At 44.6% G+C, this 21,218-nt stretch overlaps 2 pseudogenes; one reads left to right on the forward strand and one right to left on the reverse strand.

Annotated features, from left to right (window-relative positions):
- Positions 1-21,218, reverse strand: part of LOC128577232 (Krueppel-like factor 4) — an 873,632-nt pseudogene that overhangs the window by 285,676 nt on the left and 566,738 nt on the right.
- LOC128577233 (Krueppel-like factor 4) overlaps positions 1-21,218 on the forward strand; it is a 793,492-nt pseudogene that overhangs the window by 204,398 nt on the left and 567,876 nt on the right.

Consider the following 21,218-nt stretch of genomic DNA (forward strand, 5'->3'; position numbering starts at 1 on the left):
CATAGTTATAGCATCATGTTTGCCAATGGGACACACTTCCTCATTTTACACCCAACAATACACTTTGTGGCAGTGCCAAGCACAGTGAAGGAGGCAAGACCTACACCCTCCAACACACAACACCTGTCACATCATGTTCGATATAGTGCTTCAACCTCAGCCTTTGTCAGCAGCTCTCCCTGGAACCACTGTCCCCAGATCTTTCCCACCTGAGTCTATAAGCGTCTGATGGAGCAACCACGTGTAACGTCATTCCATCATTCCTGATGCAAAAGCCTGTTCTTCCTTTTGGAGCCTCTAACTCTATAATTCTTCTCATGGAAGAACAGATCTTCAAACTACCTGGGGATCCAGCCTTGAAATCCGTTATTTCAACATATTTTATCCTATCATTTTGGGGCCATTATCATCAGCAGTTATTTCTACTACTACAGAAGCCTCCTGTATATTCTCTGGATGTAAACATTGTCCAGAAAATGGAAAGAAGATGGAAGGCGGGGTAACCGGTCCTTTTTCAAGCACCAGAAACTTCCTTAAAAAGCCTTTTCACAGGCCTGGTGTGGTGACTTACACCAGCAATCTCAGAACTCTGAGAGGCCGAGGCAGGCGGACTGCTAGAGCTCAGGTGTTTCAGACTAGCCTGAGCAGGAGGAGCCATTGTCTACTGAAAATATAAAAACTAGCAGGGCGTTGTGACAGGCATGTGTGTTCCCAGCTACTGGTAAGGTTGAGGGAACAGGGTTGCTAGAATCCAAGTGTTTCAGGTTGCCATAAGCTATAATGCCAGGGCACTCTATCCTGGGGCAAGGAAGTGAGACTTTTTCTCAAAAAAAAAAAAAAAAAGACATGACTTCTCACAGTTTGTGATTAATATGACAGAATTCACGGCCAGCTGAACCTGGAAACAAGTCCCTTCTGATACTTGCCTGGTTCTGTTATCATGGCAAGGTAATTATATTTTCTTAATCATTAGTGTCTTCAGCGAAATGGAGATGATAATAATACTAGTTAGCTAGCATCATTTTTAGAGGATGAGGTAAGATCCCAATGAAAAGAACTAAGCACAGTTCTTGGTTCTAATAAACCTAGTCCCAGTGATCGCCGGGATTGATTTCTTTTAGCATCATCACCACCACCGTCAGGATCATTATGCCTACCATCACCATCATTGCCAGTAGACTAAGATACTTCACAAAATGACCATTGCTGTCCAAGTTACATGACTGGATGCATGTGACAGGGAACTGGTTTCACAGAGAAAATACCTGGTTACATTTTTATCCATGGCAAATGTGATACCTATGCCTAGGTCTTATGTTCAAGCACAGACCGTGACACACCCAAAAGACAGGAGTTGGCATGTAAGCTGGGAGATACAGGCCTTCAATGCCCAAGGGTAAAAATGTGCCTCCCCATTACCTGTAAAATAACACAGTATATCAAAGCCTTTTTTCAAATTTCTCAGTGGGAAAACTCACCTTAGAGCAATGACAAGAATCCTAATTTAAGACATGAGTACTGCCATGGGAAAGCCTCCTTGGACATGACGTCAAATGGTCACAGTGTTTATACCTCCTGCTACTCAGATTATCATTGAAATAAATTTTATTGAGTTCTCCTGAAATCTCAGAGATAGTCCATGACTATATCATATCTCCATAATGTGAAGTTATTTTACAACCAAGTGAGCATATCAACCCCTAAGTATATTATCCCATTTCATCAAATAGTAGCAAAATCCATAGTCTACCACTACTCGTGTAACACATATACTTTAACTCCAATGCCTGGCCATGATAATCCATTCTCTTCAGACCACTTACATAAGGAAGAGGCATGAGAAAGCTCTTTAAGCAAATTGGAGTACGACATGGAATACTGTGCACCAAGAATCTGTAGCACATTGCCACTCTCATTGGAGTATACACACTCACTGACTAAAATTCCACCAGAGATTAAGTGACAAGGCTGGCCGAAGAATGAACAACTGGGAAAGATTCAAGAAACGAAAAGTTCTACCTGAAAACCAGAGGAGATCCACTTTCTCTTCCATTGAGGGCCTGGATCATTGAGACTGCCACCAATTACTGAGACATCTTTCGGCATCCTCTACCTTCTGGATTCTTCTTAAATGCCATTACCCAGTGCAATTATCCACCAAAGTATGCCCTTCTGATTTCCCTCACAGCCCCTCATCCAAGAACAAAGAAAGTGGGCAAAATGAAAACCAAGGAGACCCAAGATGACTGTGCCACCACAGAGAGGAGCACCAAATGTGACACTGACTGTGGAATAGGAAGGAAGCATCACAGTTATCTGAAGTTTCACCAGTGCTTGTGAAGAAGAAATAACCCAACCTCGGCCATTATCATAACATTTGGTAAACGAACTTGGGTTTGGGTAATGGTTTTCCATGTATGTTAGAACTCAGCTTTCCACTGGGTGGCAAATAAAAAGGACTGCCATCTTCCAAGGCTTTAAAAGTAATTGAACCAATTACAGGGATAAATATGAAAGGTATGGACAACAACGTGCTGGATAAAAGGAAGACACTGAAGGGTCTAGTCCCGAGATACGTGGAATTTGACCTAAGGTGTGTGAACTTCAGGATCTGTGATGCTACCTTCTTCGTGACATTTGTGCCAATAGCAAAGTAGAGGAAGCAGAGAGACCCACTGAAACTATAGGTTAGAAGTTTCTGGGAGAACAAGTTAAAATAGTGCATATTTCTACTTAGCACATGACTTCCCCTTTTCACATTGTCAAATGTCTTCACTCAATTTTCAATGAATACATCACCACACAGAAAAGAAATGTCTTTACTCAGTCAAACAAAGGGAAGAGACCTTTCTGACAATGACAGAAGGCAGACTTCAGTCTACACAGTTGACAAATAGTACAGGTCTGATCCATGTCAGGGACTCAGCCCTGTCATCCCCCATTTATGGTGTCTGAAGTGGTCAGATTAGAACCAGGTGGATCAGGAGAAGGAAAAGCCTTCGGTCCTGGGCCAACTCTTCCTTCACAGCATGGTTTAGAGTTGTGGTTTCCAAGGAGATACACCAGTAACCCCTGAGGAAGCTTGCTGTCCCTGCAAAACAAAACAAACATTTAAACAATAGATAAATATATATATATCTTTTGGCCTAGGAATGAATGACTTGGGCTTAAGCGATGCTCTTACCTTAGCCTCCAAAGTAGCTGGGACCACCTGCGTCCGTCAAAACGCCCAGCTATTGTTGTTGTTGTTGTTGCAGTTGTCATCGTAGTTTAGCAGGCTTGGGTTGGGTTCAAACCCTCCAGCTTCAGTGTATGTGGCCGGTAACCTACTCACTGAGCTATGAGAGCTGAGCCACATTTAAATAATATTATTGCCAAGTCTATGGAGCGTGAGTGATAGTCACACTTAATTTCCACTTCATGCATCATGTGACACTATAATTCCCATTGTGCAAATGAGGAAGCTGAGACTCAAATATGATAGTGAGAAACGGCCATGGGACCCAGACGGTGGTCACTGTGAAAGAGACAGGGTGTGTGTGGTCCCACCAATATCTGCAAAGGAAAGAACAGGCCAATAATGCATGACAGGGTGAAGATTTAAAGCACTGACTTATGCATTGCATTATGATTGCACTGTCAATCTCTCCAAGACTTTGAGTAAATAAAGCCCTGCCCTCCATGCTGGAGGGAGACTGGCAAACTACCACTGTGAACCAGCTACTTTGTTTGCAGGTCCCAAATTTTCCCTTATGATAGATATATGGGGCTATACATCAGCTTCAGACCACTGTTCTTGCATCACAAATCAGAAGGCATCTGAGCAGCATCCCATAATCCCACATTCCTGGAGTTTATTTTTTACCACACATTCCAGGGCTTCCTGCTGCTGCTTGTTACTGCAAAAGGCTCCAGATAGGGTCAAAAGATCAAATCCTCAAAGGTCAAATGGGAAAATCAGGGTTATTTGAAATGGTAATATTCCAAAAGTTTCAATTTGTCTATCAGAGTGCACCCCCAGTGAACACTGGTGCCTGGGAAAAACTTCAGTCCCTTGCAGAGTCTCTATCACTAAGTTAATTAGCAGTGGCCAGGGACAGACCTTAACATTCCTGGTAGTTCCCAGCTTAGAGACTGGAAATTGGTTTCGACAACTTGCTAATCCACGGTACAGCTGACAGGAGATGAGTGTTGCCCTCTGCCTACCACCTGTCCCCTCACACAAGACAAGGTTGCTATTACCTGTCTTGCTAACTCTGGACAGTTAGTTCCAATTCCACACTAGTCACGTTATAGGCTCCCATGCTGACCAGTTCTGGACAGTCTCCCCACAGGTCCTAGAGGAGATGGTGACTGTACACACCTGGAAGGATATGGGGTGGCAGCCCAGCACCAATGGGGACACACATAGAAGTTTATATGATAGGTGGCTGGGACACAGGTCTTACTACCCTTATTTTCAGAAGAGCTTCTGAAAGTACCTGGTGTGGGCTGAGCGCACAATTACGCAGCCCGTGCCAGGTCGGCCAAATGAGTGAAAGACGATGTGAAGCAGAGAAGGCATGAACGGTGCCACAAGACCAGACGGCAGTGCTGTACAGAGGGCCCTCTGCCCCTTTCACAGGTCATCCGGAGGAGGTCAACAGGAGGAGCCTGTTTCAGACAATTCCCGTCCTGCCCAGACTCTCCCTTGGCCACAGTCCTCTTCACTAGCGTGATTTCTTCCCATGGAAGAGCATGTGGAAACAGGAGTTAACACTACATTCAAAAGAAAACCGTACATTAAATACACAATTGTGCTTCAAACATAAAACTGTGTGACATGACCTGCAAATGTAATTCGCTCCCAGATAACTGAAGGCACTCAATTTGATCATGAATATCTTTATTTATAAATGGCAAATTACACACAATTGTCAAAGCAAATGTATGCAAAAGATTGGAGACAAGATTGTTTTGAGCAATGTGATATTGGGCACTTCATTCATTTGGAAAATCAAATGCCAAGCAACGTGCAGTGTGACAGGTGACCCGTAATTCTGGGCATTCACTGCAGTAAAACAAGCACTGGGTCAGTCGCTGGCTGCGGTTTTACAATAAAAATGCCACCAGACTTCCCTCAGTCGGGTACATCTCTGAAATAACATACACGAAAACTAAAAGCTCCACCAATGCAAAGATAGTAAAATAATTTGATGGTAAAATAAAGTAAGAGTTCAGGCTAGGGGGTAAGTTGAAACCGAAACTGCTGTAAAGCAGGAGGCGCAAAGCCAATTACAACATGATATATCTTAGGCGTACATTGAAAGTAACGAAAAATGTTTTTACTCGAACCGATGAAAAGGGCCAGGACCACATGTAATTGAACAAAATGATACCAAACACTCAATTCTCCTAAAGTAAAAGCCCTCTCTGTGTAACAGCGGTCAACGACGGGGAGTATGCACTGTCAGAAAATGCCAGGAACGCAGCGGACTTACTAAGTTCTGCAGGGACCAAGCACCTTTCCCTACCAGGGGTCCTCAAACTTTTTCAACAGGGGAGCAGCTCACTGTCCCTCAGACCGTTGGAGGGCCGGACTATAGTTAAAAAAAAACAAACAAACAAAAACTATAAACAAATTCCTATGCACACTGCACATACCTTATTTTGAAGTAAAAAAAACAAAACCGGAACAAATACAATCACACCGCCTCATGTGGCCTGCGGGCTGCAGTTTGAGGACCCCTGCTTGAAACGTTCGCTTTAAAGTTTATTGATGCATCCACCAACAGAGGGTACAAAAAAGTAAACAAATGGAGTACATTTAAGGAGGCAGAGTAACATCATAGTGGGGACGTAATCACAAGAATATTATTAATTATGTCAAAGAAGAAATTATAATTGAAAACAAAAGGCGCTCAATCCAATGCTAATTTCCTCTCTCTGAACACAAAACCTTTCAATAGCACCTGACGACGAGCCCTGGGACCAAAACTCCACTGAATGCAACGAGGATGAACACGTAAAATTAAATGCTAATCTGAGTCCTATCCTGGCTGAAGAAAAAGAGTGGCTGACCGGCAGCCATCGTGATTGAAAACGTGAAGTGCCCAGCCAGACCGTTTGCTTCAGAGCACGCACACTGGAAACACCTTGATTAGAAAAATATTTTTGCAACAAAGCCAAATCAAAATTATGCACACTCAAAGGACTGTGAAGTCATAAAAAAACAAAACAAAACAAAACAAAACATGATTCTGTAAAGGAAAATAAGTAATACTATCCCTGGGGGCTTCATTCCCCTCAGGGTCTTAAAGGTACAAGCTCTTGCCAAACTGCTGTTTTCCATCCTCTGAAAGGCTATGCACCACCACCCACTTTAGCTGAATACTGTGATATTATATTACACTACATTATATAAAAACACAAAACAGAGTTCAAGGAGCAAAACAAGGCGATGCCTGTTAGTTGGTGAACAAGCTTGAAGTCCACTGCCTTACTTCACGTACAAATGATCTGAAAACTTTTTTTCTTCTAGGGGTGACATATAAGGAAGATTCTGAGCTTTAACTAATGGGATTATATTAAAAATATGTTAAATTAAACATAAAACTACTCTCAAAGGCAGCTAACTGCCGGGGGGTGGGGGGCTGTCACGGGCCACAATGGGTCACGAGGGGCGGAACCGTCCTCCTTTTCCCTCTAAAGGAAGAGAAATCTAAAAAGAAAACCGACAAATGTGGCAAACTATAAAGATTAAACAATGAAGCGGTGACAGTATTTACCAAACGACAGAAAAAATAACAGCAAAATCAGATCCCAGGCGGTCAGCGTTCACTGGGAAGGAGTGGAGCGTCACCGGCTCACCAATTTCACCAGCCACTTCCTCATTTTTTAATTCAATACATCACAAACGGTTAGATTAAGAAAAAGGAATCCAAGATCAACACTTAAAAGACCAAAATCGCAACACTCATCCCGTTGCTCCATCAAGCACAGAACTGGGCCGGACGTGTCTAGGGAGCTTCTCTGTCCTCGCCGACCCGTTAGCACACCAGACACAGCTGCTAAGGATGTCACATACCATGTACCAACTTGCATCAAAATCAGGACACAAACCAAGAACTGAGATATAAAACAAAGTAAACTTACGGTTTTCGGGTCGCGGAAGCGGGAAGGCGCCATATTCCAGTATTGTCCAGGGAAACGGTACACAAAAGCCGCCCTGCACAGTTTAGATTTGAACCTTCCACTTCGCCACGAGGTAAGGTTTCGCGGCTTCCAGTGTGAGGCCCCGCCTACAAGTGACGCCAGAATAGGCGTAGAAATGATGGGCGGGGAACCACTTTGCCGCTCCAGCTTTGCAAGTGGAAACACTGTTACTAGGTAAAGTATCGGCAAAGTAACTCCTGTCCCTGATTTCGTCCCTCAGATAACTATGCCCATTATCTGGACGCCACGATCTATTCCTCAAGACTTTGCACTTACTATAGGCCACGTGTCCTGTCCTTTCTGCTTTTGGTAACCCGGCTCACCCAGTGTGACCAGGCTCAGGTCAATTGCCCTCCCCTCCAGGAAGCCTTTCTTGCTTTGCTTCTCAACCCCACCGTCAGAAGGGGGTTGTTCTCTGCTTTTAAGGGGATTCGGAGTGTCCATCAACTCTCGCAGAACAACGGGTGGGCTTGGCCATGTTGGAGAAGAGTGAATATAGTAGGTGGCGCAAGGTGAGTGGGGAGCAGCAGTCCAGAGAAGACAATCTTGGGGGGATTAAACGGGTATGGAGATACTTCCAGCATTCACGACCTTTTGTAAAAAATGTCAGATCTGTCATTTAGCAGCCTGTGTAGAACAAAGGTAAATTGGAAATCACAAGGTAAAAAAGAGGCCACTTAGGTCCACACATGTTGTGAGAGACAAGGTGGGTTCTAATGAATGGTAATTTTCTTAAAATTGAAGTGAATGAGACCTGAGAAACATACTAGAATGTGACATGGCACGAGGTGACTGGGCAGTGGCTGCTATGGGAAGTGGGAGAGGATAACATGTCAGGGGCTACTGCGAGTGTGCCCGTGCTGTCGCCTGATGGAGCGGTCATCCCACCAATTGAGGAAGGAGATCAAAGGGAAGAATAGTTTAGGGGAGGAGAGGAAAAAGTAAGGGTCCACGCTACAATGTGTTTGAGGGACTGACGAAAGATTGCAAAAGAAGATGACCAGCGGGTGAGTGGAAAAGCAATGTGGACTTGAGAAACACCTACAGCTGAAGATCTGAAGTGCTGCTTTGTTTGTTTGTTTATTTTTGTCTGTTTAATGCTGTTTTTTTGTGGATTGAAAGGATCTCACCATTTTTGAACAAATGTTAATGTGAGAGGGAGTTGATAAAGGGGAGGAGAATTCCTGAAGACACTAAATGGGCTAAGTGTTGAGCCAGCTGGAACCTTACAGGAGAGTGTGCTGACGAGCCAGGAGCCAGGAAGAAAGAATCAGGGGGAGAAAAGATGAGACCCAGCAGAGCCTGTGCGCACAGGTATCTGCAATGCTACGATTTCTACAGCATCCTAGTGCTAGTGCAGTCACCTCTCTGGCTCTCACATGTGTTCCTCCTACACCTAAAGGCACTGCTGTGCATTTACCTGAGAGCTCAGAGATGCATTTCCTACCTGTTGGTCAGAAAAGTCCCCAGGATCAGTCAAATGACATGCCAGGATGATTCATGATGTCCCATGAGGTGTGTCCCAAGTTAAAGACCTCTGATCCCCTGACCTCACCCAGACCCTTCCTTTGGACCCATGTGGCTTCCTCCTCCTCCTGACATCCTGAGTCTTCTTAGGGCTGTCTGGCTCCTTGCCTCCACGTGGTCGTGAGAACCCACCCCGGCTTCCTCTCCTCCCCTGCGTCATTGCCTGTCCTGACAGCTGCTCTGATGGATGGACTCCTAGGGAAGACCGATCCATGACGGGACATGGTGCCATCCCTACACTTCCTGCAGTTTGGAATGAGTGAGATGCTCAGGGTAAAGGTGCCCTAAAGTTTTCCATGGAGAGTCCAATCTTCTGGCAGTGCATGTCAGACAAAATTCGTTACAATTTTAGAAGGTTTTCACAGGTGTAGTCAAATTGTGTAGCAGACACTGGTGGCAAATTTAAATAGCCTTCAAAACCCGAGAGGATGTCCATTTACTTATGGCCTTCTCAAAACAAGGTTTTAAGAATATACTTTGTTTTTTTTTTTTTTTTTTTTTTTTTTTTTTTTTTAATTTGGCCGGGGCTGGGTTTGAACCCGCCACCTCCGGCATATGGGACCGGCGCCCTACCCGCTGAGCCACAGGCACTGCCCTATACTTTGTTTTTAATGTTGGCAAAATAAGCATGAATTTTGAATTTCATACTGTCTGAAAATAAAGAGATGACGTTCACCAATGTATTTCTTTTTGGCCTAGTTCTCTTGCTGAACGTTGTCCTTGCAGTGTCTTCACCAGTTCTTCACATTCATTTTTGGGATACTTGCAAGTCTACCTCTAACACATTTCTCTCGCTCTTTCCCTCTCAGGGGAGTATAGAAAGGGCTGTTTCTCTGCATTCATTCCACTGTTACGTTTCTCACATTCACTGTAAATTATACCAGGAAAAATACTGCTTTAACATATTTCAACAGCAGGTAGTTGAATAACGTGGAACTCAAAACGTTCTTTAATATTCAGTGGTCATCTGCAACTTTTGTTTGTGGATTCCTGTTCAGGACTCTGGGACAGTTGGTCAGCACCATGGATGTGCCTGGGGAGCCTCGAATCAATGGCAAGTATGTGAAACGCAGGCAGCATCATGGAGGATGGTGCCATGAACCTGAAATTTCTCTAAGTTTGCCAAGAGTCAGCATTGTACTTCACCCTCCTTCCTCTCAGGACGAGGGGCCCAGCCTCCTAGAAACCAAAGGCTGGCACACGGCACACGGAAACACCAGGTCCTCTCTCAGCCCCGAGCTGAATAATTCAGGTCCATTCCTCCAGGACGAGGGACAGGCACTGATGGTTGACCCAAATCATCTGCTTGAATCCGTAGAGAATTCAGACTGCTCATTAGACACCAGAAACCCATAGTTCTCATGGACCACCTCTCTGGCTAGAGACCAGGCCGAGACTGTAGCAGGTGAGCACCTGTGTTCCTGGGACAGACAGACACCGAGGTCTGTACAGGGACACACAGAAAGGAGGGGAGAGAGGCAGGATACTAGGGAGAACAGCTCAGCCAGCCAGCTCCACACGATCGGCTGTATCCTCCTCCCGCCACAGTCCTCCCCTTTCCTGTAGGGACATTGAATAACTACAAAGCCAAAGCTGCCCAAGGGGGATACAAGTTATCTAAACCTTCTCTGGGGCTGGAGCTCCTGAACCTCACAACTTACTAAAACTGCTGATTGATGAAGTTCTCAGACAAGGCTCACCTGAGCAAACGATATATTATTGCAGTTAACTCGATATTGTACACATTGAGCAGAGTACTGACATTTCTAAGCAACAGAGATGCCAAGAAGCATCTACCCCTTTCAGTGTGATCCATTAGAAGAAAGTTTGTGGGATACAATAAAAAATGTCTAAGACTCAGCTCAGCACCAGTAGCTCAGTGGCTAAAGCATCAGCCACATACACCTGAGCTGGTGGGTTCAAACCCATCCCGGGCCTACCAAACAAGGACAACTACAACCAAAAAAAAAAAAAAATAGCTGGGTGCTGTGGTGGGCGCCTATATTTCCAGCTACTTGGGAGGCTCAGGCAAGAGCATCGCTTCAGCCCAGGAGTTTCAGATTGCTGTGAGCTGTGAAGCCACGGCAGTCTACCAAGGGTGACATAGTGAGACTCAGTCTCAAAAAAAAAAAAAAATGTCTAAGCCTCAAGGGACCAAGGATTGAGGGAGGCAGGAGTGGGAATTATGTTCCTGCTCACTGTGTACAGTTTGGGGCCTCATGCATTCTGAACTGTGTCCTGCAGAACCTTCCTGGTCACTCTACTTCTCCTCACCCTTAGCATGAGCAGGATGAGACTTTGTCCTCAACACAATATCCACGTGTGGATTCATGCTCTTCATGAAGGGGTCAAAAGGATCACTTCATATAGGGAGGTATGAGATGGCCTACTCCCTTTCTTTCTTTGGTCATGGGAGAACTTCCTCTTGGCCTGGAAACCACAATCCCTGCCACCAACCCCCTCCCCTCAATGATCAGGAATATACACATCATATTTTTAATTACAGCCAATATGATTTCAGTCATTGTGAATGAGAAAACACGCACATTTCAGAGTTTCTGTAACAGAGACATTTTATTGAAACAACCCAAGGATCTTACAAAATGCAAGACCAAATCAGAAAACCCATTTTGTAGGCAAATAATTGAGAATTCTGTAGAGTCACATAATAGGTGGTCTGTTAAATACATTCTCTAGAGCTATACATGTCTTTAAGGAGAGAGAGCAACCAGTCATGGCGTCTGAGTGAGACAGTAATAAAGAAAATAACAATTGACACCTCCCCATTCAAAGAAAGAAACAGATCTAGCCCTTCCCTTTCCATACACCATTTCCCTTAGAAAAGTGGTAACTATTAAATTGTTGTGCTCCTTTGAAATGTATGTTAAAATTCTGAAAGCCAAATACACCTCTTTCCAATCTTACCGTGAGGAATGGACAAGGACCTGGCAGTAAAAGGCTTGTGCTGCATGTGACTGGGAATAGAGGGGACACCTTATGCAGCTGAAACCAGAGCCTGATCAGAGCCCTTCTACAAAAGATAGAGGGAAATGTACATCACAGGCTGTGCCCAGAGATCCTGACAAAGTGACAGGAGAAAACCCTGAATGTGAAGCGGTTGAGAAAACACTGTATCAGGGTGGTTACAAGCAAGTCAGCATAAGCAACTGCAGCTCTGGCCCAAACTCTGTCACGTTACAGTACTATGGGACTGTAATAGACAGTGAATGGCCACCTATGTCCGTGCCATTTTCCACAGTTCTAGGGCCTTGCAGACAGGAGGGTGACATAGCAAATACTTCACCAACAGATAAACCCACAATTGATTTGGAGAAAGGACAATAAGATCCTGTCCCTACCATAAATGGAACAACTTTGCAAAGGCCCACGTTTCCCCATATCACGTCCACATTGTTTTCTTCTGTCCCCAGCTATGCTCATAAAAATGTACTGTGAGGGAAGGAAAAGGGGCACAGGGGGACAATTCCTTGAACTCTAATACCCATGACAACCTCCCCAAATCCCTGTGTCCTCCATGGCCTCTGCATTCTCCTTATACTCAGGACACTCCTCACGTTCCTTCTAGAACCCTTAGGTAACCTGAATTAGGGACACCACTGAGCTCTCCCCACCTCACACTGCAGCTCTACCTTGACCTTCAAGAGAGTTGGTGGCTGTAGCACTACACATGGGGCATGAGTCCCTCACTGTGCTGTCTGCCACACTCTCTCTTGAGAGTACAGGCAATGTCCTATTAAGACTATGTACACAGGCCTCTAAAAGAGCAAAATGACACAACTTACACCATAAAGCAGCAATGGTTTCCAGCACACAAATAGGAAATGTGACCCCCCCACATTCCACAGGAATGTGCCCCTATATCATGAGGAACTGGATAGGTTAAACTGCCAGCCTGGATACCTGGTCCACAAAGTTTCTGAACCCCCAGCCTCATGGGCTAGCACACAAGAGGACCTGAGCATCACCAGCTTCACGTACAGGTCAATGACACGGTCCATGTGTCTTTTCCTTCCCAGCGAGGTGCAGAGTATCATCAGTGGAAGAGTGCACGAGAGACATGCTTGGCCAAATGCCACCTAGATTCCAATTCCCCACACCCAGAGTGCCACAATTCCTGTGGCGCCATTGCTGTGAACAGTGGAAAACACTGAGCACAGAAGCCTCACCATAGGCCGTCACCCGTTTCTATCCTCAACCCATAGTTCCCATCTCCCTAGATGCTGGCACTCCTGCACTTTCCATACCAAACCAGAAACTTCCTGAACCCCAGGCAGATACATCACAGCACAAGAGGACCTAAGCATCATCTGTTTCACATCCTGCTCAGTGGCAGGATCCACGGGACTTTTCCTTCCCAGCGAGGTGCAGAACATGATCAACGGAAGAGTGCAGGACAGACGTGCTTGGACAAATGCCACCCACATTCCAATACCCGGCACCCACAGTGCTCATGATGCTGCCGCGTCATCCCTGTGCAGGGTGTAAACTACTCAGCTCAGAAGCCCGACAATGGGCCGCCACCCGTTTCTGCCCGGGACCTAAAATCACCTTCCCCAGATGCTGCCACTGCTATACCTTGCTCCCTGTAGGACCTTCCACAAGGCTGTTGAGCCATTGAAATGGGGAGAAAGAAGTCCCTGAGGAGGAACTTCCAAGGACACACCAGGAACACCAGTTCACTTTAATAAATGTCCACTGGTGAACACAGCTCACTATGAATATGAAACGCTGAGTGGTCAGCTCACCAAACAGAAAATGTTCCCATAAGCAATCGAAGGTGCCTTTCAGAGCACTGCCTGAGATCACTCCACTCAGCTACCATATAAGATGTGAAGGGCGATTTTCCCCAAAGCCATTTATCACAGGCTAAGGCAGTGCAGAGAATGAGCCAAAAACTTCAAAGCCCTCACAGACACCAAAATCCAGAGTTTCCATCACATTGCATCATCTTTGCCAAGGGGCACACTTGGCTATTTCACACTCAACAATATACTTTGTTGCAGTGCCAAGCACAGTAAAGGAGGCAGGACCTACACCCTCCGACACATAATACCTGTCAAAACATGGTCACCAGAGTCTCTCAAACTCAGTATTTGTTAGCAGTTCTCCCTGGAGCCACTAACCCCAGCCCTTTCCCACCTCAGTCTATAAGCCTCCGATGGAGCAACCACGTGCAATGTCATCCCATCTTTCCTGATACAAAAGCCTCTTCCACCTTCTGGAGCCACTAAGCCTATAATTCTTGTCATGGAAGAACAGATCATCAAATTACCTGGGGATCCAGCCTTGAAATCTGTTATTTCAAGATGTTTTGTCCTATCATTTTAGGACCATTATCATCAGCAGTTATTTCTACTACTACAGAAGCCTCCTGTATATTCTCTGGATGTAAACATTGTCCAGAAAATGGAAAGAAGATGGAAGGCGGGGTAACTGGTCCTTTTTCAAGCACCAGAAACTTCCTTAAAAAGCCTTTTCACAGGCCTGGTGTGGTGACTAACACCAGCAATCTCAGAACTCTGAGAGGCTGAGGCAGGCGGACTGCTAGAGCTCAGGTGTTTCAGACCAGCCTGAGCAGGAGAAGGAGCCATTGTCCACTAAAAATACAAAAACTAGCAGGGTGTTGTGACAGGTGGGTGAGGTCCCAGCTACCAGGGAGGATGAGGGAACAGAGTCGCTAGAATCCAAGTGTTTCAGGTTGACATGAGCTATGATGCCAGGACACTCTATCTTGAGGCAAGAACATGAGACTTTGTCTCAAAAACAAAAATCATGGCTTCTCACAGTTTGTGAATGATACCACAGAATTCAAGGCCAGTGGAACCTGGATCTGAGTTCCTTCTGATGCTGTCCTGGCTCTGCCACTACGGCAATGTAAGTACATGTTCTGTAATCATTAGTGTGCTCTGTGAGATGGAGATGAAAAGAATACTATTTACCTAGCGTCATTTTTAGAGGATGAGGTAAGATCCCAATGAAGAGAACTGATCACAGTTCTCGGTTCTAGTAAACTTAGCACCAGTGATCGCTGGGATTGATTTCTTTCAGCATCATCACCACCACCATCAGCATCATTATCCCTACCATCAGCATCATTGCCAGTAGGCGAAGGGACTTCACAAAATGACCATTGCTGTCTAAGTTACATGACTGGATGCACGTCACAGGGAACGCGTATCACAGAGGAGGCACGCGGTTACATTTTTATCCATGGCAAATGTGATACCTGGGCCTAGGCCTTATGTTCAAGTATAAACCTAAAAGAAAGGAGTTGGCATGTAAGGTGGGAGATACAGGCCTTCAATGCTCCAGGGAAAAAATGTGCCTCTCTCCTACCTATAAAATAACAAAGGGTATCAAAGCCTTTTTTTCAAATTTCTCAGGGGGAACCCTCACCTTCCCTTGATAAAGAGCAATGACAAGAATCCTAATTTAAGACATGAGTACTGCCATGGGAAAGCCTCCTGGGACATGATGCCAAATGGTCACAGAGTATATAAGACTAGCTACAGAGATTATCACTGACCTAATATCATTATGTTGTCCTGAAATCTCGGAGTGTCCATCACTATATAGTAATTCCATAATTTGAAGTTATTCTACAACCAACTGGGCAGATTCATCTCTAGGTATATTATCCCATTTCAAATAGTAACAGATAGTAATGAAATCAATAGTCTGTCTCTACTCATGTAACACAATATTTTAACTCCAATGCCATGCCTTGATGTGGTCATGATAATCCACGGTCTTCAGACCACTTACATAAGAGGCATGAGAAAGCTCTTTAAGGCAAATTGGAGTGTGACATGGAATGCCGTGTACCAAGTATCTGCAGCACATTACCATTCCCACTGGTGCGTACCCACTCACTGACTACATGCCACAAGAGATTAAGTGACAAGGCTGGCTTTGGAATGATCTCCTGGGAAAGATCCAAGAAAGCAAATGTCCTATATAAAACCAGAGGAGGTTCACCTTCTCTTCCATTGAGGGCCTGGATCCTTGAGACTACCACCAATTATTGAGACGTCTGTTGGCACCCTCTACCTTTGGGATCCTTCCTAAATGTCATTATCCAGTGCAATTATCCACCAAAGTATGCCTTTCTGATTTCCCCCACAGCCCCTCATCTAAAACAAATGAAAACCAAGGAGATCCAAGATGACCATGACATCACAGAAAAAGGGGCACCAAATGTAACAATGCCTGAGGAACAGGGAGAAAGCATCAGAGTTACCTTTCACCAGTGCTTGTGAAGAAGAAATAACCCATCCTTGGCCATCATCATAACATCTGGTAAACAAACTTGGGTTTGCATAATGTTTCTCCATGTATGTCATGACTCAGCTTTCCTTTGGGTGGGAAATAAAAATGACTGCCATCTTCCAAGGCTTTAAAAGTAATTGAACCACTACAGGGATAAATCTGAAAGGTATGGACAACAATGTGCTGGATGAAAGGGAGACACTTTAGGGTCCAGTCCCAAGATGTGTGGAATTAGGCCTAAGGTGTGTGAACTTGATACCACCTTCTTCATGACATTTGTGCTCATAGGAAAGCATAGGATCAGAGAGACGTGCTGAGACTAAAAGTTAGAAGTGTACAGGAGAGCAAGTTAAAATAGTGCGTATTACTACTTAGCATGTGACTTCCCCTTTTCACATTGTCAAATGTCTTGACCTGAATTTCAATGAATAAATCACCACAGAGATAAGAAATCTCTTTACACAGTCAAACAAAGGCAGAGATCTTTCTGGCACTGCCAGTTAGAAGCTGACCCCAGTCTGCACAGCTGACAAATAGTAGAGGTGTGATCAATGCCTGGGAATAAGCCCTGTCATCCTCCATGAATGGTGTTCGAGGTAGTTAGAGGAGAACTGGATCAGGAGAAGAAAAAGCCTTGGGTCCTGGGCTGGCTCTTCCTTCACAGCATGGTTAAGAGGTGTGGTTTCCAAGGAGATACCCCAGTACCCTTGAGGAAGCTTTCTGTCCCTGGAAAACAAAACAAACATTTAAATAATATTGCCAAGTCTATGGAGGGTGGCTGATGATCACACTTGATTTCCACTACATGCATCATGTCACAGTATAATTCCCATTGTGCAAATGAGAAAGACAAGACTCAACTATGACAGTGAGAAAGGGCCATGGGACCCAGATAGTGGACACTGTGAAAGATACGGGCTGTGTGGTCCCACCAATATCTGCAAAGGAAAGAAGAGGCCAACACTGCATGACAGGGTGAACGTTTTCAGCACTGACTTATGCATTAACCACATTGTCAATCTGTGCCTCCAAGACTCTGAGTAAACAAAGCTCTCCGTTCCATGGTAGAGGGAGTCTGGTAGACCACCAGTGTCAACCAGCCACTTTGTTTGAGGGTCACACATTTCCCCTTGTGATAGATACACATGGCTGTCTGTACATCATCTGTGACCAGTGTTCTTGCATCACAAATGAAAAGGCCTCTGAACATCTCACAATCCCCGCGTTCCTGGAGTGGATTTTGGACCACACATTCCCGTTCTTCCTCATGTTGCTTGTTACTGCAAAAGTTTCCATTTAGGGTAAAAGATCAAAATCTTGAAGGTCTAATGGGAAAATCAGGGTTTTTTTTTTTTTTTTTTTTAATGGTAACATTCAAATACATTCAATTTGTCTGACCCTGGGCATCCCCAGTGGACAGTGGAACACTACCAGTGCCTGGGAAAGATTTCAGGGGAGTCTGTATCACCAATTTAATTAGCAATGGCCATGGATAGACATTAACATTCCCAGTAGTTCTGAGCTTAGAGACTGGAAAGAGGTTTCCACACCTTCCTAAATGATGGTACAGCTGACAGGAGATGGGTGCTGCCCTCTGCCCACCGCCTGTCACCTCACTCGAGATAAAGTTGGTCTGACCTGACCTGCTACTCTGGACAGTTAGCTCCAGTTCCACAGCAGTCACATTACAGGGTCACATGCTGACCAGTCCTGGACTTTCCCTCCACAGGTCCTAAAGTAGACGGTGAGTGTACAGACCTGCAAGGAGACGAGGTGGCAGCCTAGCACCAATGGGAGCACACACACGGAAACTTATACGGTAGGTGGCTGGGACACAGGTCTTACTATCCTTGTGATGAAGAGCTTCTGAAAGTACCTGGTGTGGACTGAGCGCACAATTACGCAGACCGTGCCAGGTCGGCCAAATGAGTGAAAGACGATGTAAAACAGAGAAGGCATGAACGGTGCCACAAGACCAGACGGCAGTGCTGTACGGAGGGCCCGCTGCCCCTTTCACAGGCACCCACAGGTCATCCCGGAGCAGGTCAATAGCAGGAGCCTGTTTCAGACAATTCCCGTCCTGCCCAGACTCTGCCGTTACCACAACCCTCTTCACTTCCGTGCATAGACAACTTTAAAGTGGTTTTTTCCCATGGAAGAACACGTGGAAACGGTGAGAAACCCTACACTGAAAGGAAAATAGCACTTTAAATACACCGTTATGCTTCAACGATAAAATCAGCCCACATGTCCGGCAAATGTCCTTCACGCCCAGATAAGTGAATGCACTGAATTTCACCGTGAATATCTTTATTTATAAATCGCAAATTTCTCACAATTTTCAAACCAAATGTATGCAAATCACTGGAGACAGGAGTGGACTGAATAACATGAGATTGTGCAGGTAGTTCTTTTGGAAAATGAAATGCCAAGCAATGTTCAGGGTGACAGGTGACCAGTACTTCTGGGTATTCACTGCCAGCAAACAAGCACTGGGTCAGTCACTGGCTGCTGTTTTACAAGGAAAATGCCACCAGACTTTCTTCAGGGGATACAGCTACAAAATGACCTGTAAGAAAGTAAAACCTTCACCAATACAGTGATAGCAACATAATTTGAAGGTAAGATAAAGTGAGAGTTCAGGGAAGCCGGCAATGTGAGGTCAGAAGTGCCATAAAGCCAATGAAAACATGACACATCTTATGTGTACATTGAAAATAACAAAAAATGCTTTTATGCAAACTGATGCAAATGGCCAGGAACACGTGGAATTGAACACAATGACACCAAACACTGAATTCTACTGTAAAGAAAAACCCCTCCCTGTGTAAGGGCGGCCAAGGACAGTGAGTATTCACGGTTTGAAAATACCAGGAATGCAGCCCACTGAGTAAGTTCTGGGGGGACCAATCACCCTTTCCCAAAATGCTTGCTTTAAAGTTCATTTTTTTAATCTACTCACAGAGAATGTAAAAAGGTAAATGATTGAAGTACATTTATGGAGCCAAATTAACACTTGAATATTCGTTATTATGTCACAGAAGAAATTATAATAGAAAACAAAAGGCTCTCATTCAGACGTTAATTTCCTCTCTCTGAAAACAAAACCTTTCTCTGATGATGAACCTTGGGACCATTGACTGCATCCAGGATGAACATGTCAAATTAAATGCCAATCTGGATCCTATCTTGGCTGAACAAAAGAGCAGCCCACTGGCAGCCCCCGTGATTTAAAATGTCAAGTGTTCAGCCACATCATTTGCTTCAGAATAGGCACACCGCAAACACCTTAAATTCAAAAATAGATTTACAACAATGCCAAATAAGAATTCAACACATTTGAAATATTGCAAATTCAGAATTAAAACCAAACCATTGTACTGGTCAGAAAAGTAAGCAATACTATCCTGGGGGCTTCGTTCCCCTCAGGGTCTCAAAGGTACAGGCTCTTGCTGAACCGTTGTTTTCCATCTCCTGAAAACCCAAACACCGCCATACACTTTAGCTGACTACCATGAGATTACATTTGTATTATATTTTATAAAAGCACAAGACAGAGATGAAGGACCATAAGGAGGTGATTCCCGGTGGTTACTGCACACGCTAGAAGTCCAATGCCTTACTTCACGGACAAAGATCTAATTTGTTTTTTGTTTTGAAGGTGACATGTGAGGAACATTGGTTCTGAGCATTAACTAAAGGAATTATATTAAACATAAGGTAAAAAACATGAAACTACCCTAAAAAAGCAGCTAACTGCCCGGGTGTCATATCCCCACCCCCAATGGATCTATCAGGGAATAACTGTTATCCTTTACCCCTCTAAAGGAATAGAAATTTAAAAAGAAAATGGACAGGGCGGTGCCTGTGGCTCAAAAAGATCTATGTACAAAAACAAAAAACAAAAAAAAAAAAAAAGAAAGACAGGAAGGAAGAAAATGTACAAACAGGGAGAAGCAAAAAGATTAAACAAGTGGTGACAATATCTACCAATGACAGAAAAAATAGTGGCAAAATAAGGTCCCATGGTGTCAACAGTCACTGTGAAGGGCTGGACCATTACCAGCTCACCAATCCCATCAGTCATTTCCTCATTTTTCCATCCAATACAATAGAAAACATTAGAGTAAGAATAAAGGGTTGGGGGGTCCAAGATCAACGTATCCACACACACAACTGTAAGACGCTTCAGGTTGTTCCATCAACCACAATCTTGGGCCAGACATGACTAGGGAGCGTCCCTGTCCTCACCGACCCATTAGCTCACTGGACAGTTTTGTTGAAGGTATCACAACACACCATGTTCTTACCGTACCATAGTCTATAAAAATCAGAAGATAAACCACAAATGGAGAATTAAAACCAAGTAAATTTATGGTTTGGGGGTCACGGAATTGGGGAGGAGCCATATTCCCATATTGCCCTGGAAAACTATCCACGGAAGACAGACCACACAGTCCAGATTTCAACTGGCCACCTGGTCACGTGGGAAGGTTTCCCTGGCATCCAGAGTGAGGCGCCGCCCACAAGCCACGTCATAAGAGGCTCTGAAATGGTTGACATGTAACCAATCCTGCCATTGCAGGTTTACAAGTGGGAGCTCCGCCCTTACATAAAGTGTCATAAGTAACTCCTGTCTCATATAACTGTGCCCATCCCTGGATGAGCAGATGTATTCCTCAAGCCTTTACATACTACACCTGTTTCCTGTTATTTCTGATTTTGGAAATCTTGCTCCCTTAGTCTGACCAGGCCCCGCTCTATTGCCCTGTCCTCCAGGAAGCCTTCCATACTTTACTTCTCGTCCCTCCTAGTTAGAAGGAAATTATTCTTTGGTTTGCACTGTGGGTGTAGCCCCTAAGAATGGCACTCTAATGTTAAAACCAATCCATCTATATAAACAATTATTTTGAGGGGGAAGGTGAAGTGGCCTGTGTAAATATGGAACAGTTCATCATCTTGCCCTACCCAGCCTGAAATCTCACAGCTAATACCATCTGGGAAAGATGGACTCTCAGTCCTCCAAATACAATTCTGGAAATCACAGCATGTTCAAAATGATTACACTTACTTACAAACTATGGTTGAAGAAGCTAAGAGACTAGGCAAAGGTAGCCGGATTGTTGTGAAGTGCCAAGTACACGGGTATAATAATCCAGCCCTCTGACTCTTGTGCCTTAGCTTCCTAAACCCTACTTTGGTACTGT

This window comes from Nycticebus coucang, chromosome X, assembly GCF_027406575.1.
Source record: "Nycticebus coucang isolate mNycCou1 chromosome X, mNycCou1.pri, whole genome shotgun sequence".
Taxonomy (NCBI): domain Eukaryota; kingdom Metazoa; phylum Chordata; class Mammalia; order Primates; family Lorisidae; genus Nycticebus; species Nycticebus coucang.